The 26,636-nt window shown below is 38.1% G+C and overlaps 1 long non-coding RNA gene across 5 annotated transcripts in view; it reads left to right on the top strand.

Moving 5' to 3' along the window:
• Positions 1 to 26,636, top strand: part of LOC121457245 — an 80,311-nt gene that overhangs the window by 25,928 nt on the left and 27,747 nt on the right. For 2 of the 5 annotated variants that reach the window (XR_005975743.1, XR_005975759.1), the window contains exons 1-2: positions 17,013 to 17,180; positions 18,916 to 19,374. This is a non-coding gene — a long non-coding RNA (uncharacterized LOC121457245). Of the gene's footprint in view, positions 1 to 17,012; positions 17,181 to 18,915; positions 19,375 to 21,115; positions 21,284 to 26,636 lie in introns of those variants that run through there. The other 3 variants (XR_005975758.1, XR_005975749.1, XR_005975754.1) reach the window with 3 other exon arrangements.

Below are 26,636 nucleotides of genomic sequence, written 5' to 3'. Positions count from 1 at the left end.
TATAGTCTGTGAACTCCCATGAGTTCAAGTCAGCTGTCTCTGTGGATTTTACTATCATGATCTGGACATAAACACCCTGACCCCCATGCTCATATAATCCCTTCCCTCTCTTCAACTGAATTCAGGAGCTCGACCTGGTGCTTGGCTGTAGATCTCTGCATCTGCTTCCATCAGTTACTGGATGAAGGTTCTGTGATGACGGGGTATTCACTAATCTGATTACAGGGGAAAACCAGCTCAGGCACCCTCTCCATTATTGCTAGGAATTTTAGGTGGGCTTATTCTTGTGGATTCCTGGGAGAGCTATGAAAAAGATAGAGGGAGACATTATGATATTAGAAAGCCATTATGGGGTTAGGGAGAAATCTGATACTAGGGAATTTTTTCATATTCTATGATGTAAGTTGTGTGTATGTTGCATCTTTTGCAAAACCCTAGCACCAGGAACATGTTATCCTTTGTTGAATTGTTGGCTGAATTAGTTATAGTTTCTATTGCTATGAAGAGACACCACGACCACAGCAATGCTTATAAAACAAAACATTTAATCAGAGTGCCTTACAGTTCAGAGGTTCAGTCCATTATCACCATGGTGGGACTTGGCGGCATGTAGGTAGACATGGTGCTAGAGAAGGAGCTGAGAGTTCTACATCTTGATCCACAGGCAACAGAAAGAGTCTGTGACAAGACTGGGTGTAACTTGAGCATAGGAGACCTCAAAGCATGCCCTCACAGTGATTACTTCCTTCAACCAGGCCACACCTACTCTAACAAGAATACACCTCATAATAGTGCCACTTCCTATGAGCTTATGGGAGCATCTGCATCTATACTACCACACTGGCCAATCAGTCCCATAGACCTCTAATATTAAAGGTTATTTTCAGTGTCCCTGGTTGTTGTAGGAGGGCTGCTAGTTAGTTTCCAGCTGCTCATCCCCAAAATAATCAAAAAGAAACCATATTATTCGCAATATTTTGGGCCAATAGCATAAGCATATTTCTGGCTAACTCATATTTTAAAATAACCTATCCCCATTAATCTGCGTATCACCACGAGGCTATGGCTTATTGGGTAAAGTTCTGGCATCTGACTCCAGTGGGGTTATACAGCTTCTCTATCTCTGCCTTCTTTCTCCTAGCATTCAGTTTAGTTTTCCCCACCTAGCTCTTTTCTGCCCTGTCAACAGGCCAAGGCAGTTTCTTTATTAACCAATGGTATTCACAGCATACAGAGGGGAATCCCACATCACCTCCACTTTTCTATTTTAATAAAAAGGAAGGTTTTAACTTTAACATAGCAAAATTACATATAACAAAATAGGTATCAAGTAAGAATTATAGTTACAATATTTATATCTTTATCTTTTACCATAACTAAGGAAAACTACAACTATATATTCTTCAACTCTATCAAAAAATCCAGAAGGATATAATACCACCTAAGTAAACAGAAAGTGCATTGTAAGAAACTTCCAAAACTCTAGAATTGACAGAGCCATCTCACTGCCTGGACAATCACCCAAAGTTCTTCTGTATTATTGGGGCACCCATCTTCAGCCTACTGGCCCATAATATCTGGCAGACTTTTCCATGAAGCAGGTAATTTCAAAGACAGTTCTACCTATATTGGCAGTTTGTTGATCACTTTCTTCTGTGTCCTGCAGAATATCTGGCAGACTCTTTCACGAAGCAGGAACCACGAAGGACATTTTCACCTTTAGAGAAGTTCAGCAGTCATTTTTCTGTGGGTACTGCATGTCCAGTTCATCAAGCAGTCCAAACAAGAGCAGCTTCTTGCCCAAATGGCTAACCAACACCATAAGGAGACTCTTTGGTGCCCATCATCCTCTTGTAGTAGCTTGGTGCTACCAGGAGCAGATGTGTCTCACTGTCATGAAAAATCCTAAGTTCTTAAACATTTTAAATGCCATATTCTGTAGTCTTTGAAATGTTTGAGGAATGCCTATCCATCTGAAATATATCTCTGTACATCTAAAAAATCTAACTAATATAACTATAAGCTTAACTATTATAGATGATTATCTATTGACCTATATTTATTAATTATACATTACATTTTAAATGAGCTAGACAAACACAATATTAATCAAAATCAGAAATACAAATACACAGTATAACAAAATTGACCTTAAATTTGTATCAATAAACCAAGAGTCATACCAATGCAAATCTCTATAGTATATCTCCATTTGAATGTAAACAAACATTTATAAACAATCATTTAGGGAATTTGGGTACAATTCTCCCCAAACTGCTTCCTGATTTTTGTTGGGTGTGCATGACAACCTATCAGGGGTCTTGGTCCATCAAATTACATTAGTGTGGAAGGATTCCACAGGTTATAATCCTTTGTGAAAACAAAAGAAGGACTTCTTTTCCAAAGCAACATATCCTTAGACCCAAATTTTGAAGACAAGATACCTTTAAAGTATATATGCTATATCTATATCTATATCTATATCAACACCACTTAGTAGAATGATATTGATGGAGGGAGAGACTCAAAGATCAATCAAATAGAACAGAAAACCTAGAAATAGACCCACATAAATATTTACATCTGATTGCTTTCTAGTTGAGTTTTTGAATAAGTAATTACATGAAGCAGAGAATAGCTTTTTCAACAAATAATGATAGAATGGTGGATATTCATAAGCAAAAGGAAAACCAAAGAAAATATTAATCTAATATTTTATAGAAAAAAATTACAGTAGTCATAATCATAAATAAAAACATAAAAGCATGACTTTTAGAAAATGCCTTTAGATCTAGTACTAAACAAAGAATTTTTGCACTTCATATCAAACCATACTGTTAAGCAGAATAAATCAAACTCACAAAGACAAATTATGCATAATTTCTCATAAATGAGATACTTAGGTATAAAAACTGTGTATGTGCATGTATATGTGTATTTATGTGTGTATATGTGTGTTTGTATATGTATGTGTGTGAATGTGTGTATGTGTGTATGTGTATGCATCTGTGTGTATGTGTCTGTGTGTATTTGTGTGTATATATGTGTGTATGCATGTATATGTGTATATGTGTATGTATGCATGTATATGTCTATATATATATGTGTATGTGTGTGAATGTGTGTCATCTGTGTATATGTGTGTATGTATCTGTGTGTATGTATGTGTATGTATGTATGTGTGTATATGTATATATGCATGTGTATGTGTGTATGTGTTTGTATGTATATATGTGTGTATGTGTGTGTATGTATATATATGTGTATATGTGTGTATGCGTCTGTGTGTATATATATGTGTATGTGTGTATGTGTCTGTGTGTATATATATGTGTATGTGTGTGTATGTATGTATGTATGTGTGTGTTGAAACTTGAAGAGGAATTACAAAGAGGAGAAAAAAATTGTAAAGAAAGTAGGCATTAGAGAGGGAGTACCAGTGCACATGATAAGGAAGCAAAAGAATGGACTGAGAAATCAAAGAGAGGAAGGGCTACATGGGAGGGTGGTATAGAAGAAGGGGTTGAATAAAAAATAGAGAGGGACAGATGTTCATGAAAGTGCCATGATGAAAGCCATTGGTTTGTATGCTAACCTAAAATTTTAATTAAAATCAAAAGTGTTATGGGGTTAGTGAGAAAACTGGCACTAGGGAAATTCCCAGAAATCCACAAGGATGACTCCAGCTAAGAATCTAAGCCATAGTGGAGACAGTAACACAACCATTTTTTATATGTAAGTAGACTGATGACTACTCCAATTATCATCACAGCATCTTCACTCAACAACTGAGGGAAGCAGATACAGAGAAAGAGATCCACAGCTAAGCACTGGGTCAAGCTCCTGGAGTCCAGTCCTAGAAAAGGTGGAGCAATAATATGAGCAAAGGGGCCAAGATCAGGTTGGGGGATACCCACAGAAACAGCTGACCTGAGCTAGTAGGAGATCACTGACTCTGGAATGACAACTAGAAAAACCTCATAGGACTGAAGTAGGTCCTCTAAATGTGGATTAGGCACTTCGTAGGGTCACTGGCCATATAACCAATATTTTTCCCTAGTGCATGAACTGGTTTTTTGAGCTTATAGAGAGACAACTTGTTCAGCCTAAATATAGGAAGGAGGACCTTGGTCCTGCCTCAAGTGTTGTGACAGACTTTGTTGACTCTCCATGGAGTCATGGCCTCACCCTCTTTGAGGAATGGATGGGGAGTGGGGTTGGGGGACTAAGAGAGCAGGAAGAAGGGAGGGAGAAGGAACTGAAATTGGTATGTAAAATTTTTTTAAAAGATTGTTTTTTAAAAAATTTTAAAAATTAAAAAAAAGACCTTGTGGAAACAACCTGTATCTTGAGCCTGTTGTTGATCGTATAAATATGTATGCAATAAGACTAAATTATCTATTACTAGCTAACACTCAAATACACTCAAATAACTGCATCCAAAACTGCAGAAATCTAAATAAACATAATAAATTCTTTTCCTGGTTTATGTAGAATGAAAACATTGTTGGGAAACCCAGCTATGATTATTTATACAAGACCTTTCTATATTATTTATTAAAACTGCATGAGTCTCAATTGTCTTCAAATAAAAGGCTGAGTACCTAAGAGAGAGCAAAAAATGAAGCAAGTGCTTTCCTGTGGGAGATCTCAAATAATTTGAGCAATCCTAGCTTTGAACAGGGAAGTTATAGGATAAAAACCAGATAATACCTCAAATGTGTAATTGTATAAAATTAAACATCTGAATTACATTAAGAGCTATGTTGTAAGGAGGCCACTTGTTGGTCCCCGGCTGCTCAGCCCCAAAATAATCACACAGAAACTATATTAGTTAAATCACTGCTTGGCCAATTAGCTCTAGCTTATTATTTGCTAACTCTTACGTCTTAATTTAACCCACCTCCATTATCTGTGCATCACCATGAGGCCGTGGCCTACTAGCAAAGTTTTAGAACGTCTATCTCCAGCGGCTGCTCCATGGCTTCTCTTTTACTCTGCCCTTCTTTCTCCCATCATTCAGTTTAGTCTTCCCTGCCTAGCTCTGTTCTACCCTATCAGGTCAAGCCAGTTTTCTTTATTTATTAATAGTAATCACAGCATACAGAGGGAAATCCCACATCAGAGCCATACATCATCTTTTGGCAAAAGTCAAAGAAGTCCAAGCATTAGTTCCTGCTTTGGATTTTAACATGCATCTTTTAGACTTCCTCCAGCCCTTTTTCTGACCAAGAGGAAAATAGTCTTCAGACCCACTCTGGGGTTTCAGATGAGGAGTCTCTGATGGCTTTCCAATAGAGTTCCCTTCCAGACATTTCTCAAGCACCCACTGAAGTCTTCGCAGCTTCAAAGAAAGATTTTTTGTCTTTATAAGTTGTTTTCCGATAACACGCAAAAAATTCTCTTTTTATCCAATTTCTAACCACTCTCTGACCTTTAGCATGACAGAGAAACATCTTTTAGTGTCTTACAATCTATAATAAAATTTTAATGAGACGAGTTTTCTCAAAGCTGGATTATCTGACCTCTCAGAACAGTGGGATCATCACACGTTCTCAACTGCTTTTCATAACATTCTGCCAGAACTGACATTGTATGTTTTCAACCACCTGCTTTTAATGCACTTTCTTGGCTCTAAATCCCTACAACCTGTAATAATGTGTTCAAGTTGATGCATTCTTATGCAATAAAGAGTATTCGTTTTAAAGGTAAGTTTAATACATGTTGACAATAAATTCACCTCTGTGTGGCCATCATCAATAGTGATAGAAAACAAACATTCGTTTCCTCGGGCTGGGAACTGGGGAACGCTATCACTGCCAAGAAATTCCCCTGAGTCACAATTCCCTAGCTCCCAGTCTGAGGAAGCTAATGTTTGTTGCTTTTTGTTTTTTTTTTTTATCAGTGCTGATTCTGAATGTTCTATAATTCCATTTTAATGGAAACATGAAAGGAATATTCTTTGGGGTGTAGGTTCTGTGATTCAGCATACTGCTTTTTAAATTTATCCATGCAGTTTTATTAGTCATTATTTAGATTATCAAGCCATTTTACCTCATTAAATAAATTTGGCAGTTTGAAAATATCAAAGAAGCTACCATGGGGGTTGTGGTAGATGGCTCAGTGGTTAACTATACAATCACCATGGCCTGAGTTTGGATCCTTAAAACCCAAAGGAGAGATGACTTCATCATTAAGAACACTGGATGCTCTTCCAGAAGACCCAGGTTCAATTCCCAGCAACCACATGGCAGCTCACAACTACCTCAAATTCCATTTCCAGGGGATCCAACACCTTCACATGGACATACATGCAGGCAAAAGACCAATGCACATGAGATAGATAGATAGATAGATAGATAGATAGATAGATAGATAGAATCTTTTCTAAAAAGAAATTGGGTCTGTCTGGGAATGGTGACAAACACTCAGAAGGCAAGTTGATCTCTATAAACTCAAGACCAGTCTACACTCATAGTAAGTTCCAGACCAGTCAGGGATAACCAGTAAGACCCAGTATAAAAACTTTAAAAATAAAATTAAAAAAACTCTCAACCTTGGGAGGTAGAAGTAGAAGGATTATGGCGGCATACTGGCCAGTGAATCAATACTTTGTAAGAGACTCTGTCTCAAAACTAAGTTTGAGAGCAATTCAGGAACAAATTCCGCATCAACCTCCTACTTCCTCATGTGATCAAAGGGTTGTGTGCCCACCAAAAACTAATAAATTACTCTGAACCCCCATGTATGTGCATTTGTATAGAATCATACATTCATTTCTGATAGCTGCATGAGGTTGATTTTTTATGTAGTGAAAACACACGAATATTAGTGTTTGGTTTTAATATTTGGTTCTATTAATAGGATACACATATGTGTATATATACATACAGATATATCTATACATATATAGACATTTCTATATATATGTATATATGTATATATACACAGACAGATGATAAGTAGATAGACAGACAATACATGAGAGAAAGATAGATACATAGATAATAGCTTAACTGGTGTTCTAAACATAATGAAAATGAAGTTCTAAAACATCATTCTCACGTCTATAATTATGATGAATAAATTCTTGAAACTGGTCTGTCTGGCTCAGTTTTCATATAAAAAAACTCCAATGTACACAGCACAGCCTAATATTATGAAACATGATTCTATTACATTTTAAATGCTTTGTTTTCACATCAGTTCAGCGCAATCCCAAAACAGACCCATCTTCCTCAAAGTTGTTTAATCAGCCTCTCTGAAACTGGGGAATCCCATGATTCTTCTGTACAAACAGATGAAAACAAATTTCTAAGTTAGCAGTCTTCAAGGTGTGGTTCATTGATCATCAAAGGTCCCTGAAAATGTTACTGGAATGTACATTGACAAAACTCAACTTACAATTCCCACATAATTGTAGATGGAATTTTAAACGAGAACTTTTGTGCTTTATAAACTTGAATTAAGTTCAGCCTGATCTCATTTTCATCTAATTCAAGGGAGAGCTCTTCAACAGGATACCCTGTGCCAGAGAATAAAATAACCTGACTGAAGAAAACAAATATTCCCGCACCTTTAATTTTACTCAAAGGTTTGGAAGGGGGAAAGCAGATCATTATTCACAAATTCACTCTCCTCTGCTTGGCAATTTGATGAGAAAAGTTTCAAAAGGACAACCTTCATATAGAGAAGAAAACAACTTTTCAACACACGATAACAGAGTGCCAGAAATTCAGCCAAAGCAAGTGGAATCGAAGGTGAGGTGATTATTATTCCTTCAGCCTTCAGGGAGTGTCTCCGGCTTGTGTTCTTGCCAGAAGCAATATCCAGCTACTTACATTAAACGGATCAACAACTGAAGGTGAGGAGGCAAGCCTCGAGACCTCACGATTCAGTTTCTCAAGAAATACAAAGACAAAAATAGAAAAGAGGGAATGATCCAGAGGAAAACTGAAAACATGGATTTTAGGAGTCGAAGAGGAATCAAAGCATATCCCAACAATACTAAGAATAAAAGATAGCCTAAAGGTGAAGAAAGTAGTATAGCATTGGGACAACTCAGCTACGTGTGTGCCACAACGTCCCAGAGGTCAGAGGCTGCAAAGTTCACAAGAAACAACCTACTTGATAGACAAAATTAATTATTTGCCTTTCTTTATGGAGGCACAAGGAAACATGCATTTCTTCTATCTTTATTGGAACGTGAAATGCATATTGGTAGATATTATCAATGAAAAGTAAAAGTGTGTATTTGATGATTGAGAGGTATCACCTACATGATCTATCCTTAAGAAATAATAAACCACGAGCAGAAAAATATAATTGCAAGTATGCCATACCTATAATGGCTGACAACAATGACACAAAACACTGGAAACCTCTGTGGCCATGATATTGAAATGGTTAAATATGGCATAAGTAAGGTTAACTCTGCCATGGCCACCAACATAAGTAACGTTAACTACGCCATGGTACTTTGTACTTTGTGGCAGTTAATTTTAATGGCATGAAACAACAGAATATATACCTTGTTCTCAGTTGTACAAAAAGACATCAACCAAATAGATATTTTGTGTATCTATTTAAATACATAGAGAACATTTTGTAATAATTTCTTCAGTAGAAGAAGATGAAATGGATTAAGAGATAGAATATGTACAGTCATACATCCATTCATACACGTATTCATATGCATGCCTCTTCAATCCCTCTATCTATATGTGCCTATATCGAGAACATTTATAAATTTGAAAATTCAATTATACACTTACATTTGACATCCTCATGAATCAGATTAGACCTTTTGAAAAATCAATATACTATTATAGCTAGTTGGAATCAAAGACTTGAATGTGACTAAAGTCAGGACCTGGGAAAGTTCCAGCAGAAGTGAAATCGCAGGCAGATAATTGAAAGACTGGGGCCTTGTAGGACTGCGGGATAGTGAAGGGCTTTAATTTATTTGTTCATTTGTTTTCCCTCTGAACAGTGATGGTTGACATTTCGAAGAGAAAAGTAATATGCATGAAGTAGGTGGTTGGAGAACAGAAGGAAGACAGGAACAACAGAAAGGAGGGCAAAGGGGAGGGAGGGGGAGGATGCCAATGGATGAAATTTGGACTTCTAAACCATGAATGCGGTAAATTAGGAATGTATTTTTATCACACACCTGTTCCATTAACCTGCAAAATATCTGTCTTCTTTTTAAAATATATGCATCTATTATTATGGTATATGTGTGTGTGCGTGATAGAGGGGGCACTTGTCATGGCACATCATGGAGGTCAAGACACTTTGTGTGGGGTTGTTTCTCTCTTTCCAGTATTCTGTAGGTTCTAGGACTGGCTCTCCTGCTAGCTCATATCTGGCTTCCTTAAAATAAAACTTACATTGAATTAAATGTGCTAGATAGAAAATAAAATTAGGCAATTTTTATTCTAAGGCAAATAATTTTCTATCTCCTAAAAACATTTGAAAATTATTGATACTTCTTTCATATTCTTGGATTAACAGATACATATTTTAATATCAGTATTAATGTCACAAGTGATCTTGTTTTTATATATTTTAAATAATGATTTTATATAGAATTCTAATGTGTTTAATGTGAGAAAAATGAATCCAAATGCCATAAAAATTTGAAGAAGGCATATATAAGCTCTTATTGGAAGCTGGTGATTCACAAGTTCCTTTTCTTATCCGAACTCATAGCTTTATTTTTCAGTCTTCAAAGAATTTGTTCTTAATGTTATACATTTTTATTCATGAAGTTTATTGATCAGTATTCATGTTGATTTTAATAAATATGCATACAAATTTAATTTTTAATATATGACACAGTTAAGTATAGCAAGATCCTTCTGAACTGAGTTGTCATTAAAATAATCAAAATATAAATATGGTTATAAAGTATTATAATTAGGGGCCAAAACTAAAATTTTCATTGGGAATTCATTTCTTATTGAAACTAAAAAGGACCATGCTTCCAGGGTTATTTGTGCCCCAGTTTGAAGATCACTATTATGGAATACCAGGATGACCTAAAACAATGGTGGGTGTACAGTGGGCCACATGAGTAAATCATGAGAAGGAGGTGAGTAAGATTATAGCCTTAGTAGCTATATACCAATGTGCACATAATGAATAACAACAGATCCAAAATCATAGGTGATTTGTATAGCTTTGAACAGAACAGCATGTCTAACAAAATGAGATAACAGAAAGCTGAATCTTTCAATGGAGAGAGCTATTTGAGATAAGGAAGAGTAGGGACATCTGCCACACATGTCCTACATACCTGGTCACAGAGTGACTGATAAAACCACAGACCCCGGATTCCACTGACCACCTACCTAGTCAGATTCTCTGAGGACGGGCTTGAAAAACGTTCATACTGATTCCAGACTTATGGTCTTTCATGCTTTTAATTTTTAATTTACTTTTGAGATTATTATTATTATATCATTTCCCCCTTTGCTTTCCTCCCCCAAACCTCTATCTACCTACCTCTTCATGTTTTCTATCATTTCCATGGCCTCTTTTCTCCTAATTGTTGCTACACACATGTATGCATGTGATATACATATGTATTACTAAATGCACTCAGCTCTGTCTGCGTGTTACTTGTATGTATGTTCTCATGGCTTTCCCCAGGGTTGAGAATTCAGTCTCTTGTGCTGTAAACCACCCAGCACTTAGAAGAGAGATCTCTATCATTCCAAAGGAAAACTTTCGCAGAGCTTTAAAGCTGAGCATAAGATGAGGATGATCAAGAAATTACTGAACTAAATCCAATAATGCAATTCCAATGAACATGAAAAGGGCAAGTTATAAAAACCAGCATTGCTCAGTGAAAGTTCAATGGGAGCTTCATATGTCACTGAAAGTTTCACAACCGCATTTTTAGAGTTATAAGAAACAAGTTTTATTTAACACAATAATTATTAACCAATATTTCTGAAATTTCATCTTAGCATGGAATAAATATAAAATAATAACAAAAAATTACCTCTGTTTTAAGTCAACCTTCCAAGCCCAGTATATAGTTTTCACACTGTACACATTTCAGTTCAGAATAACTATATTTTAAGTGTACAGTAAGCCATCATGCTTACTTGGGGATGGATAGCACAGGTGTAAAGAAAAGATATTCCCATAGAAAGAACACTCTGAAGTTCAGAGTCAAAGAAAAAACTTGTGGAAAATATAAAAAGAAGAGGGCTGCACTTTAAGACACAGCAATCAAAAGCCTCAAACACCAAACTGCAAAAGGTTTAAAGGAGAAAGCAGGTACCGTCGTTGAAATAGAGCAGACTCACTCACGTCATCAAAGAACAGGTTGCTTTCATGTTTTTCCTCTTGCCATCTGTGTGTTGCCTTTATCCCAAGACGAACGTCTGGGCAGCAGCAGTCCCAGCTGTCACACTTTGATGCAAGAGCAATCCAAAGGAGAAGAAATAAAGCATCACAGCTTGTGCCTCTTCCCGTGAGAAAACTCTTCAGCGATGGCCCCTACAGGACTCCTTTCCTAGCTCACTGGCCTGAACTGAGATTAATGCTGAGCCTTATCAGCAAGACATGATCTGGTATCTAAGAACTGGGTGATACCAAAATGGCACTCGGAGTCCTGTCTCTCTCCCTGATGCAGTATTAAAATTTGGAAAAACTTTATTAAACTAAACTCAAGTGTCTACTTGATGATTCTTAAATGTCTCCTATAAATGACTGAGAAACTTTAACTATGAGGTTACAACAATTTGACTGTCTAAACAAGACTTGAACGAGGATTATAGCATTATACATGCTATCATGGAATGGCTCCACCTCTAAACAAACCAAAAAAAAAAAAAGCTTCAGGCTACCCAAATATGCTAAGAGTGGGAGATTCTTTCCCAGGGATGAGAATGCTAACTGGTTATACCAAAACAGGTGTTGGCACCAAATTATGTGCATGCAAGCAACAGTGAATAGAATCATCAGGTTGTATTTATATATTTATAGATAGGTAGGCAGGTAGACAGACAGACAGATAGATGAGATGATACAACAAAAACAAGAAAGAGAAGGCTAGAAATTTGAACGGGGAGCCAAGGAAGAGGTGGGTGGAAGGATAGGAGGAATTGGAAGAAGGAAAGGGAATGGAAGAAAATAATGTAGTTATATTTTAAATTTAAAAAAATGTAAAAAGTACACTAGGGCTGGGAGATTGCTCAGTGTTCAAAGTGCCCACCACACAGGCATACAAACTAGAGTGTGATCTCCAGAACCCACATAAATGCCAGGTGGATGCAACTCCCTGTCTATAATGCCAACTTACCCAGGAGGTAAGGGGATCCCTAGAACTTGTCAGACTAGACTTACTAGCAAACCACAGGTTCATCTGAGAGACCTTGCCTCAGTGAATAAGGGAGAGAGAGGGAGAGATAGAGAGGGAGAGAGAGAGAAAGAGAGAGAGAGAGAGAGAGAGAGAGAGAGAGAGAGAAAGAGAGAGAGAGAGAACTGCTGGCCATCAGCATTGGGCATCTTCATGCACGCACACTCTAAACACATGTGCTTCCATATATATGTGCATACTACCCACACAGTTTAAAAAGAAAGGAAGGAAAGAAGGGGGGAAAAGTGAACATAAGCAGAATTGCTTAGGCACATGGATGGTGGTCTATGAGGAGCAGACAGCAATTATTAAACAAAAATGAATCTTTCAATAAGGAAGGGAGACTGGGTGTACAGTATACAGCCAGAAATGACCACTATGAGCATGAAATAAAGTACAAATGAAGGTCAGCAAATCACTTAGACCTGCCAGCAATCGTGGCAATGGCTGAACTTCTAGATTGAATTGAGATGTACCAAAAATAATGTTCCCCCCAAATGGATTTTTTTTAGTTACTTGGAGCTGACACAAAGAAGAAATAGCCCTCTGCTAAGGGCAGATGGTATAAGGTTAACAGATGACAGACGTAACGTGGAACAATCACACTGTTATTATGCTTCCTATGCTTCCGTTAATCTGTCCAGATGACCTTAAATGAGCGAAAATGGTGAGTCACCAAAATAAAATGTGCAACATAATTTCACTTAAGTGAGAACTGTGTATATGTGCTATGAGCTTCGCATACCCCAAAATATAAGCAGTTTATATTTTGCTGAAAGATTCTCATCTTGCAGTACATATGTACTCCCTGAATAGGCTGCAATTCACACATATTATTTTTGAAATAAAAGAGAACAAATAAGTCAACTTTTAAATGACAAAAAAGGTAAGAAAATGTTAAGAAACAAGAAAGTCTAAATGGAGCAACTTTAGCAGAACATCTAGAGTTTTATGGGTTGCAACTAGATACGCCCCCAGAGCACTGAAGAAACTCTGGGAGGATGGATCACATGCATCGGCGACTTCAATCTTCAAAAATGACATCAAGTCAGATGCTGAAAGATATAGCAGAAATCTATGCTTAATTACTTAAAGAACGCATTTGGAGAGCACAGGAAAGATGAAGCATTAGGGCCCAAGCTTGGGCTTCTGGTATAGTCAAGATAAGAAGAGGTGGTCTAAACCAAAAATTGGTCTTGATTGCTAAACCTCGTTTCCTTTTGAGCCATGGCTGCTGTGCTCTCGGACATCCCATCTTCAACATCTCCACTCTCAGTGCTCACAGAACATCAGTTTTACTTGGAAGTACATATTGATTACTTTATAGACTCCTTGTACCTATAAACACATCTTTGCACATCCTGTAGTTAATTCAACGCTTCAGAGAAAGTCCTGCTCAGACCAGTATCTTTATCATCACAGGAAATGGCAGTTACATCCTTGTGTTGTACCGCTCAAGCATCCTGAGTCATTCTCCATCCTCCTCTCTCACACACCTGTGAGAATCCATCAACAAATGTCTAGCTGCCCTTTATCTGGCCCTTCTTTCCATGGGTGTTGCTCTAACCCACTCAAGCTTTTCTCATCCGACTTTCTACAAAAAGCCTCTGCAGGAAATCCCTGCTTCTTGTCTAGGCCACCCACCCTCATGATCCTTTCAAATAATGTCCCTCCTCTGATAAAACCCCCCAATGACCCCTCATTCATTCAGACTCAGAGTCCTTAGCTCAGCCTTCAGGTCATGAGAGTTCTGACATTCTTTTCAGTCTCCAGGCACACTAGCTCACCGATTCTAGCACAGTGGCTTTGCCTGCTTGTGCCAGCGAGGTACACTGCTGCCCGTGGCCTGTTCTCTGTCCTCTGCCTAGAGCAGGTCTTCCAGACCCTTCATATCAAGGCTGACCATAAGACATCTTCGTTTACCTGATACATGTGTTTTCCCCAAATACAAAGCACGGTCCGTTAAGCGCCCCACTTGAGATGTTATTAGATGACCAGGCTACTCATGTTTCACTGCCTTGTCTCTATCAAGTCTGCCCAGTCTCACCATCCCCAAAAGTTGTAAAAACAGACCCAGCCAGCACCACCATCTTCCTTCCCCATGCCACATTTTCTGTGCTAGTCGTATTTCCCATCTCCAGTTAAGCTCCATTTCTGTATTTTCATTGCATTTTACTTCCCATATTCTGTCACAAAAACATAAATGCCCCAAAGATAGATGCTTTGCATATTTCGTTCTCAGCACTGTATGCCAGCACCTGGAACAGTACCTAGCATGGGGAAGACCATCTCTCCTTACCTGTACCTAGCAACCACTGTGGTTAGAATCCTGGTTCGTGCCACATGAATGAGAGGAGGTATAGCATGAATTCTACTTGGTCTTAATAATAAAAACCCCAAGTCAGATATAGGAGTAAATGCTGAAAGATCAGAGAAGCAGAGAAGTCAGCCACTAGTTCTCACCTCTACAGAATCCTCCTACCAAGTGGGTAATCCTGTCTCTAGGAATCCTCAGACTGAATGCCTTCTCTACAAAACCTCATACTGAATCTGAGCGCCTGTCTCCTTCCACCTTATATTCCTCTCCCCACAGAGCCATATCATTTCCCATTTTCACCACCTTAGTCCTGGGATTACAGGTGTGAGTCACCACTGCTTGGCTCTGTTTCTTTTAGATTGATTCAATCTCGTGTATCCCAGGATGGCCTTGAACTCACAGAGATCCATCTGCTTCTGTCTCCTGAGTGTTTGCCACCACTGCCTGGCTTCTATGGCTAACTACTGTGGCTAGCTACAAAATTTTATCTTCAGGCAAACTTCCTTTGTTACAGCATCTCAAAGAAAATATCACCACAGGGTAGAGTGACATAGTCTTCAAAATAAGCCAAGTTCTTCTCCTAAAATAAGAGGTGCTAAGAAAAAAAGAAAGGAGAAAATATTTCCAACCATATATATATACATATATATATGGTTGGAAATATAGATAGTGTATGTATATATAATACATCTATAAATATATAAAAGCAAACATAAATAAAATATTACACCATGCTGTCATTATCGAAAGCATTTTTACCCCAATACATTGTTCACTGCAAATGTCCAATTTTCTACACGTTGAGACTCTGTTTCAACATGTTGAGAAGCTCTTTGCAATCTTCCCACCCAGTAATCGATTTGCCTTGCTTTAATAATACCTATTACTAAAATACTATAAACCCCTTAACCATAAACGCTGCTTTCTTCTCCTTTGCTATGTTACGTAATGCCCTATATCTTCCCTTTATCTATGGTGAGGGTTAGGCTGGGACAGCTGGATTTGTTGTGCACGTCGGAGGTGAATGATAATGTCTCACAAGCTGATTTCTTCCTTTCTTTCTACCCACAGTGATGTCACTATCTCAGCTGGAAAATATGAATATTGAGACCACAGCTGCTTTAACTCCAGACAGCGTTCTGCCCCATCAACCAGTAGTTTTACTCAAAAGATAAAAAAGTAGAAGATAAATAAATAAATAAATTTCTCAGAGCCATTAAAGTCAAATAAAAAAAAAAGCTCTAATTCCTGAATACAACATCAGGTGTGAAGCCATTGCAAAACAGATGGTTTTTGTTAAGGTACAAGACACGGGCACTCTCACGAAATTAAATCAGTTAAAGCAAGAATTCTCATGGAGTTGTCACTACAATTATGTTATTGACACAAAAAAAATGGTTCACCCACATTCTCAAATTTGGATAGCTTGCATAAGGAAAATATAAATTGAACTAAAATGTTTTGGGTGGAGGATGATATAATCGTTTGGGGGCGGTGTTTTGTTTTGTTCTGTTTTGTGGGTGCTTCACTTTAGTGGGACCAAGATTTTATCTCCCTTAAAAAAAAACATGCATGCTAAGCCTGAAGCAGTGATTTATGCTGCAATATAATATGCTTTTGACACAAAAATTACTTGTCAAAATGCTAGCTACAAAAGCAGCTCTTCTGAGTGTTCTAAAGAGAATGGGGAATACCTGGCTCTCATTAGTCAATTACATATTTGACATAAATAATGTCATAAAATCTGACATAAATAATGATTGAAAACTGACAACTACATGATGTGATTTAGATGCTTCAGGATCCAACAAATGAAAAGGCAAGAGGTATCAATTTTGCATTTAATAGAAATTTTTATGTAATGTAATTCAACTTGTATTCACTGCAACAAACCTTATAATAATTGTATTAGTAATTGGTGAGTCATGTCATGATTAACACCTTTATTTGAGTACTTATTTTCCTAGTATAGCTGCAACTCTGCCTCTAAATTGGGTTCGATTTGACACTAGAGGAGAATAGATTTACTCTTCCCTCTTCTGTCTTTTATGAGTAATTGTATATTTTAAATGGGCAAAGAGAAAAGGAAGAGAACATGAGGTAATGGATGGTGGAAAATTTTAGCTGGTTATGGCCCATGGGAATGGTGAACACTAATTTTGGAAGATGTGAATTTTCTGAAAGCATGAAGACAAACAGTATACTTTCACACAAAATGGTTAGAAATGTACCTCCCTCCCGCCCCCCGGAAAACCAAAGCAGCACAAAATCATTTTCAGAAGATGCCCTTTGATTTGGAACTGAACATGTTCTTATCTGTACAATTAACTGCCTGACTCTAGTGCAAATTATGGTCTTTCCCACTCCAAGTTTATTTCTGCAGGTTGAAATCTGTGTCAGAATCCGTATGGATGGTTTCTTGCACCCAATGGCTGACAACAGACTTCAAAGCATCTCCAAAGCTAACAGTTTAGAGGATCAAGTACGGTAAGCTTGTGACTTCATGCCAAGATTAGTTTTATTTTTTTTTATTTTAATCTTCATTTCAGAGATAAACTAAAACTACCATCTTCCTAATTTGGGCTATCCTTCTTTCAGCAAAACACATGTTGTTTTGTATCTATTTGAATGCCTTACTTTTTTTTCTAAAGTACTTTTGCTACCCATTTTAAGAATAGGCAATATGCTCTCATTGAATCTTGCTTGCATCTTTCCCACCCCTCTTAATTTGAAGTGGCCTTGTGAGAGTGACACGCAATAGGAGTAATGAATGTCATTTCCTGACTTGGCCCATAAGAACGCTCCTTTTTCACCTCCCACCCTCATTTTGCATCTGTGGCTAGGATGGAGCAGTAAGGCCCTAAAGTAAGTAGAAGGATACTAGGATCTAGTTGAGTCCATGAATGGATATATAAAAGTGATGCCCAGATTCCATGACTATAAGTAATGCTAATAAATTCTTATCATGCAAAACTGTTGAGAATTGACGATTTCTCCACTCCAGCAGCTAGAGTTACCTTCCATAATACATGTTCCCTGCTCCTAAATCTCATTTGATAGTGTCAAAACCAAAGTCAGATAAAGTTGGGAAAAACATGAAGCTTGTTGTCATGTAAAAAATTACAAGTTGGGATGGAGAGATGGCTCCCTGCTTAAAGTGATTTCACTGAGTGCAGCAAACATCAGGATCGAATTAGATCACCAGAACTCATGTAAGTGCCCAAGTATGAGCGGTGAACTGCCTGTAATTCCAACACTAGGGAGGCAGAGAGAGGGATGATGAGATCAAGCAGGTTCACTAGACTAACCAGTCAGTGAGTTACAGGTCCAATAGAGAGATTCTGTCTTAATGAAAAAGGTGGAATCATCAAAGAAGCATCCCATATTAACCTTGGGCCTCTTCAAGCATGTGCGTGCACACATACACACATGAATATGCATATACACATGCATGTCCTTCATACACAAATATACATGAAAAAGAAAAATTATGTATCGCAATATTGGAGACCTCCAAATGAAAGTAATGAGAGACTCACTTGGTTTATAGGCACATGGTTTGTAGAACAGAAATGAGGATATCTGTTTTTGCAATGATTAACTATTACAGTAGGGGTTTCTAAACAGCACGAGATTGGTTAAAAGTGATTGTCTTAAGCCATTTCAGAGAAATAGCTTAAATTTTATGATTGTTTTTTCTTGTGGATATGAGAGGCATTTATAAGAAATCACCTAAAATCACTTATATTCCACTATTCAGCCATAAAGAAGAGCTCAATTGTTTTCTTTGCAAGAAAATGGATACGATCAGAGATTATCATATTAAGTAAAATAAGTCACACTTAGAAAGACAAATATTGCATGTTTTCTCTTATTTCTAGATCCTAGCTTTTTCATAAAATTCTGTGTACAACATGAAAGTAGAAGTTAAATTGCCTAGGAGACCGAGGGCTCTAAGGGAGTGGGGGGGGCTAACAAAGGGAAGTGGGTGGGAAAGATGAAGACGATCAATGTCCATTATGTACTGTGTAAAACTGCCCCCTGAGACCCAGTATTGTGTCCAATAAATATACACCAATAAAAAAAAACCTGCATTCCAAACAAACCTAGGTGATTTTCCTTTATGGAAACTAGCTAGTTTTGTGTGCTTGGAGAATTCTCATAATTTGTCTTTGTCTTATTTCTTCATTTTATTTTTATTTTATTTTGTGATGATTGCCAGGGATTTAAAAATGACAGTTTGAATGACTGTTCGGGAGACATTGCCTAACTTCTTCCTACAACCACGAGGAGACCATACCAACTGATGTTGTACATTAGTCTGTTTTCCTTTACAAACCATTTGAAGATCAAATGAGCGTTTCTGAAGATTCCATAATGTGCCAGCACAGCTCAGCTATGGAGAGGACCTCATAGCATGAAGCATCATAACAGCAGACCAAAAAGAATGGAGAGATCACAGGTCATCATAAGGAGTCAGAGATCATGCTCACTCTTCTAGCAACTCATTCCCATAGGGTGTCAGTGTCACCCTCCAAATGACACAGGGACGTCTCATCAGGACCCACCTCTTAAAAGTCTCACTTCTCAACAACAACACACTAAGGACCAAGCTCTGAAAGACAAGAAGGTTAAGGACAACTGCATATAACATATAGGGTCCAGCTTGCTTTGTCCAATGGTAGGTCATTTAAAAGCCTATATTAAGAACATCATTGTTTGACTCCAGAGACAATCACCTGTGAAATGAGAGCCAGTGTTATACGTCTGTGTTTGGTTTTGTTGTTTAGTTCTTTTTTTTAAGGCAGAGATCTTTATTGAACTTGATCACATTGCATTTCTAACAATAAGTACAGCCCCGATGGCCCCATATGTAGGTAAGGTTTTTTATAGCTATGCAGACACAGTCAAGAGAGGACTCTAAACACACACTGCCTGGGTTCAAATATCTACTTCTTATCTATCATCTACTAACTACCTGAATGGGTTGAACTGGTTTTGGTTGTACAGGGAAGAAAGATATCACATAATAGTTTTGAAGAGTTTTTGAGGCTAACTAAATATGATAACTAATAAACACCAGTTTTGGTTGTTAGCTTGTAGTAAGGGGCTATGTTTAACATATCTTTTTATCCCAGTTTGGTTTCCCTTTTATTTTCTTTTAAAAAAATTATTAGATTTTTTAAAAATTACCAATTCAAGTTTCCACTCCCTTCCCTTTTCTCATTCCCTCCACACATTCTCCCACCCCAACCTCGTCTAATCCTCAGAGAGGGTAAGGCACATTCCTTGTGGAAGGTCCAAGGCCCTCCCTACAATATCTAGGCTGAGCAAGGTATACATTCAAAGAGACTAGGATCCCCAAAAGCCAGTACATGCAGTAGAAATGAATCCTGGTGCCACTGCCAGTGGCCCCTCAGTCTGTCCCAAGCATGCAACTGTCAACCCCATTCAGAAGGACTAGTTTGGTCCTATGCTTGTTCCTTCCCAGTCCGGCTGGAGCTGGTAAGCTTTTATTAGCTCAGGTAAACTGTTTCAGTGGGTGAACCCATCACAGTCTTGACCTCTTTGTTCATATTCTCATTCCTTCCACTCTTTAACTGGACTTTGGGAGCTCAGTCCAGTGCTCTGATGTGGGTCTCTGCCTCTGTTTCCATCAGTTGCTGGATGAAGGTTCTATAGTGATATTGAAGATAATCATTAGTCTGATTACAGGTCAAGTTAAGATCAGACCCCCTTTCCTCTATTGCTTAGGTCTTAGGCAGGGTCATCTTTGTGGATTCCTGGGAATTTCTCTAGAGCCAGGTTTCTGCTAACATTATAGTGGCTCCATCAGTTAAGATATCTTTTTCCTTGCTTTCATCTCTGTCCTTCTTCCATTTGGACTATCCCATTCCCTCAAGTTCTCCTCAACCCTCCTCTTCTGCCCTCCTTTTCCTCTTTTCCCCTCCTTTCTTCCCCAACCCCCCCTGCTCCCAATTTTTTCAAGTGATCTTGTCTGTTTGCAATTTCCAGGTGGGTCTACATATGTGTTTCTTTGGATTCACCTTATTACTTAGCTTCTCTAGGATCATGAACTATAGGTTCAATGTCCTTGTTTATAGCTAGTATCCACTTATGAGTGAGTACATATCATATTCATCTTTTTGGGTCTGGGTTACCTCACTCAGGAAAGTGTTTTCTAATTTCATCCATTTACATGCAAAGTTCAAGATGTCATTGTTTTTTACTGCTGAATAGTACTCTAATGTGTAAATGTGCCACATTTTTTTATCCATTCTTTGGTCGAGGGGCATATAGGTAGTTTCCAGGTTCCAGCTATCACAAATAATGCTACTATGAACATAGTTGAACAAATGCTTGGTGTGGGAGAATTGTCTGTATTCTGTGAATCATGCTTTAAATAAATGCTGATTGTCCAGTATAGGTGGGTCAACCAGACAGAAAGTAGAGGCAGGGCAATGAGAACAGGAGTATTCTAAGAAGCAGGAAGTTGCTCCGCAGTCCAGTCCAGACCACTGAAGAAGCAACATGTGACCTACCCTGCTGTGAAAGGTACTGAGCCATGTGGCTAACATAGATTAAAAATAATGGGTTAATATAAGCTACAAGAGCTAATAAGTAGCCTGAGCTAATGAGCCAATTTGTTTTATAACTATTTGATTGTTTTTTCTTAGGTTTCTTTGAGGGGTTTATTAATTTCTTCCAATTTTTTGGTTGTCTTCTTCATTTCTTTAAGGGAGTTTTTTATTTCCTTTTTAAAGGTCTCTGTCATTTTCATAAAGTTACGTTTAAAGTAGTTTTCTTCTACTTCTTCTGGGTTAGGATGATCAAGTATTCCTGTTGTGTGACCACTGGGTTCTGATGTTACCATGTTGCTTTTTAGGCCATTAGAGGAATTCTTTAATTGGCACCTACACATCTCTTCCTTCAAATGAGGCTAGCATTATCTTTGCGTCTTCGCCCAATCTTTGTAGTGGCTTTCTAAGTGTTTGGAAGTTTTTCTTGACCTGCTCTGTACTGTCAATGTCTGTCTCAGAAAGCCTCTGAGGTCTCTATAAGCCTGCTCTCCTAGTCTTCTCTCCTCGTTTGCTCTCTTGGGGCTCTCTCTTAATCCCCTTAGTGTTGTTGCAACCTCTTGATCCCTTCAGTATTACAGCAAGCTCTCAGCACTTAGTAGTTTGGAGGGTCTAGTGGATGGGTTTGGGTTTGGGGGGATCCTAGTCACAAAAAAGTCCCTGCTGGCTGGCTAGAAAAGCCGAGGGAGCTGGGGGAGAGTCCTGGGGTTTTATCCCACTGTGGAGGTCCTAGAGAGTGGGGCATCACACCTTGTCCACTCACCTCTTAAGTCCCCTCATTATTGGAGCAAGCTGTGAGGTTGCAGGAGCACTTTAATATATCTTTAACTTGATTTTATTATAATATGTTATTTCAAGGAAAATGTAAGAATTGCCTTTAAGACTTTGCCTTCAAATAGATCCTCCTGCTGTTTTCTCCTCTCATGGAGCAAATTCAGGTAAATTTTTAAATAGTTCTTATTTTTATCATTAAAATATAATTGCATTATTTATATCTTTCCTTTCTTGCTTCCAAATGCCTCTCCCACTTACCTTCTTGCTCTCTTTCAAATTCTTGACTCTATTTCATTGTTATTTATGCTATTGTTGTTGTGTTTTTAAATATATAAATACAAACTGCTGAATACAAATAATATGACTTGTATATATATAATTTCAGGACTGACTACTTGCTATTGGATAACAAATTGTGGGTCCATTCTTTGGGGTAGACTATTTCTCCTTCTCTCAGCAGTTCTTAGCTGCCTGTAGTTCTTTGTCTAAAGTTGGGGCCCTGTTGGTATTCCCCCTTCCAGCTTAGCATGTCTATTGGTCCTGTCTTCTTTGTTCAGATGTTGTTTAGGCAGCCATGTTGATGAGACTCCATGAGAGTAGTTCTGCTTACATTTCTAGGAAATACAATCAAACTGCAGTCTTCCTGGTCCCGGGTCTCTTAGAGTCTTTCTGCTTTTCTTCTATAATGCTCCCTGAGCTTAAGTACAGTTGTTGTAAAATTGTCTGTCTGTGTGTGTGTGTGTGTGTGTGTGTGTGTGTGTGTGTGTGTATCAGTTGGTGTTGGGTGCCACACCATCACTTGTTCTCCGCATTTTTATCAGTTGTAGTTTTCTGCAGTAGTCTCCGTCTGTTGCAAAAAGCAATTTCTTTGATAAGAGGTGAGAGCTACACTTCTCTGTTGGCATAAAGAAAGTATTTGGAATGCAGTAGAAATAAAGCAGGCTTAGTAAAATGATAGTTGTAGGTTATCAAGACTTCAGTAGCCCTGGGTAGTTGGCTAGGTTTCCAGTACCAGGCATGGTTTCCCTTGTATTGAGAAGAGCCTACAATTATTGAGCTGTGAGTTACAGCCAACACTATATGTGCCTTCATCCTTAGAGCTAATGTACCCTACTGGATTTTGTTGTTGGGTAGGACTATGAGTTACCCTCTTCCTTGGAGGGGCTTGCGTGGCACCTTCTAGTACCGTGAAAGCTAGTAACTTAGGGAAGAGCCTTTCAGCTCATATCTGGGTCCTGTGTCAAAAGCATATGCTGTCTTTGGCCGTGGGGACTTACCTTCCATTACAGGGAGACAATGAAAAGCAACAACAGTAGTTTATAACCTTTGGAAGTCTGCATATACACACATATCGTTTAAGCATTTTCCCCACCTGTGCTACAGTGGTTCTGAAGAGCCATAGATCCCGAACAGAAGCCCCAATAACAAGCACGAGAAGTCCCCTTTTGGGGCTATGCTACATCATGTTGAAGATCCTACTGTGAAAACATCCAATGAGTGGTGTAATGTGGGCTTCCATTTTGTTGCAGTATATAAGCTTCTGCCCAGTACTTTGTTTCAAAGTCCTCAGCCATATCCACAGATGATGTCAGAGTCTGGTGCTATAGTTATTAGTATTACAGTGAGTTTCTTTCTGGTGGACATTTTTATATTTAGTAAGTGTCTGTTGTTCTTAATTTTTGCAATTTTAGAAACTTTAAGGTCACTTTTCCCTTGTAAATAAAACAGAATCTTTAACTTCAAAGTATTGTTTACCAAAATTAAATAAAACGAATTTTTAACTTCAATATATTGTTTACCTAATTTCCCCAAAAGGCCACCTTTTCTGTTTAAGGAAATGAATTGTTTAAAAGAAAATAGAAGAACGAGAATACCTAAAACTGATGCCATCAGTGGTGGTGCACGGCTTAAATGCCAGCACTCAGGAGCTAGAAGCAGGTGGATCTCTGAGTTCAAGGACATCCTGGTTTACAGAGTGAGTGCTAGGACAGCCAGAACTACACAGAGAAACCCCGTCTTGAAAAAACAAAAACAAACAAACAAAAGGAAATTTAAAAAAAGAAAATAAAAAGAATACTTAAAACCAACAAAAAAAAAAGCATTTCTCTCTTCTGTTCTCATGAATCTCCTGAACTTTTGTTCTTACCTTATCTTTGTAATACGAGTCATAAAACCCATACGAATGATTCCCTTCTTATGCCTGTGTTTTCTACTTCTATTTTATGTAAATGATTTTGCCTCTCCTTTCCATTTACTAACAATATTTCTGTTATTAATCAGAATGAGCCCTCAGATCATGTTCAGCATCAATTTAATTTAAAAGGCAAGAGATAAAGATGATGAGAATTGTTAAGCCACCATGTGTATATCTCTTACATAAAAATACCCTTAATTTCTCTGCTTGACTAGGAAAGAAATAAAAAGGATGATTGCTATAAATCAAGAAAAAAATTTGTAACTCGCTGGAGGTATAGCAGCTGCTGATTTAAGGTTCACATCCCTGATAACATGATATTGCTGGGATTAACATCTTTGGACAAAGCTGTGAACATAAAAATTACAGGGCTTACTCAACATTTAACTATTTTCTCTGTATCACTTACAGAACGAAATATTTCCGTTGCCTAGTTTTGCTAAACTGTGTTTGAAATATATAGTATCTAATCAGCAAGTTTTACATAAAATTTGTGTTTTCTTGCATCAAAGGGCCACAGTAAGCTTGTCACAACACAAACAGAACCAATGAATTAGACTCACTCTAGAGCAATGGTCGACATTATTATGCACCAGGAGTTCTCACCATTCATAACACACAGACACTTGGATACACAAACACTAAGGATACTATTCATTTCTTTTATTATCAGTTACAAGTAAGTTATTGAAAAAATCAGGTGGCAAACAAAGCAAATACTGCATTAACTAGAAAGAAAATAAAAGCTATCTCTAAAGTGGAATCTTGAAGATGTGCAAAATAAGTTAAGTTTGCTGGTACGTTAAAACTCCAGAGGTGCTTTTATTTATGCAAAGCTGGTATGTTGTCATGCATATTTTTGCACTGCTGACTCACAGACTATACTGCATTATGCTTAGGTTATGTGTTTCTTATTTATCAGGAAAATAGACAGAGTCATCAATTAAATACCAAGAACAGGGCCAAATAGTAGCCTTGTCTCTGCTCTTCAACAAAATTGAACCTGTTTCCTTCCTCCTGTGAGGTCTTTTAACCTTAGAAATAGACAGCCAGAGTTTGTTCTTGTTATTCAAATTTTCCTCTTTAAATGATTCTGTCACTTATGTGAAGCTAGTCTACAATATCACTGCACCCCCATATTTCCCTGGTCCCTTAACATTTCAAGCTACTTTTTCTTTGAATGCTCAGCCAAAATGATTTGCTTCCCCATGCCCCATAATAGAGGAAAATCCAAACCCCTCTATGTTCTTTTGAAAAGTAGCAAAGAGTTGTCTCCTATCCTGAAGCCCTCTCATTTTTTAGTTTTACTCAGACTTCCTGTTCTGGCCTAATTCTTGAACCCGAACAGGAGTTTTTCCTTCCAGCTATCACCTTCTCTCAGCACCATTTCATTCCCAATTGTGCGCCACAAATGGTTAGTTGCCATCAAGAGTCGCTGTCAAAGGTTTTGTAAACAGCAGAGTCATGGAAAACCGAAAGTGGCTTTAGGCTGAAAATTGAATATCACTTCTGTGGTAGTTTTAATAGGTCTGGTTTCCATGGACCTATTAATGCTTGGCTAACAGGAAGTGGCACTATGAAGAGGCGTGGTCTTATTGGAGTAGGCATGGCCTTGTTGGGGGGAGTGTGTCACTGTGGGGACGAGCCTTGAGGTCTCATATATGCCCAAGGTATCCCCAGGACATAGTTGCTTCTGCTGCCGGTGAATCAAAATGTAGAACTCTTAGCTCCTTCTTCAACATCATGTCTGCCTGCATGCCGCCATGACGATAATGGACTGAACCTCTACAACTGTAAGCCAGCCCTAGTTAAATGGTTTCCTTTATGGGAGTTGCCCTGGTCATGATGTCTCTCCGCAGCAATAGAACCGTAGGTCAACTTCTTTACTCATTCATGCATTCCACGGATATCTGATGCACTTTCCATGTGCAGAAGTTGCTCAAGAGCAAAATAATACAGTAGTGGACAAGATAGAATAAGCATCTTTCTCTTCATAGTGCTTACAATCCAATTATGTTAGAGAGGCAACAAGAAAAGCGGGTAACCAACCACTTTTTTACTGTATTTAAGGCCTTACTTTGTGATATGGGATCCATATATGACCCTGCTAAACTGGTCAAGAACCTGAGACTAGATAGGTTATTGGCCAACAAGAAATTTGCTACTATTATTCTGCTAATGGAACTTAGCAATGAACTGACTCTTAATGACACGTGACTAGGCACATAGATCACTGCCTTGCTTAACCCTCATCAGAGAAGTTTTTTCTTGCAGTAGATGGAGATTAACACGGAGACCCTCTGCTGTACAGTGTGCAGAGGGAGAGAGTTAACGCTCAATCCTAAGTGGGATTTCTCCTTCCAACCTCTCCCCTTGAGAGCCTTGAGGCTCATCTGC

This window comes from Microtus oregoni, unplaced genomic scaffold (assembly GCF_018167655.1).
Source record: "Microtus oregoni isolate MIOR12 unplaced genomic scaffold, Mior012 000001F_ref0000356, whole genome shotgun sequence".
NCBI classification, from domain to species: domain Eukaryota; kingdom Metazoa; phylum Chordata; class Mammalia; order Rodentia; family Cricetidae; genus Microtus; species Microtus oregoni.
The sequence above is the reverse complement of the archived record's forward strand: the minus strand, read 5'-3'. Positions and strand labels throughout refer to the sequence as shown.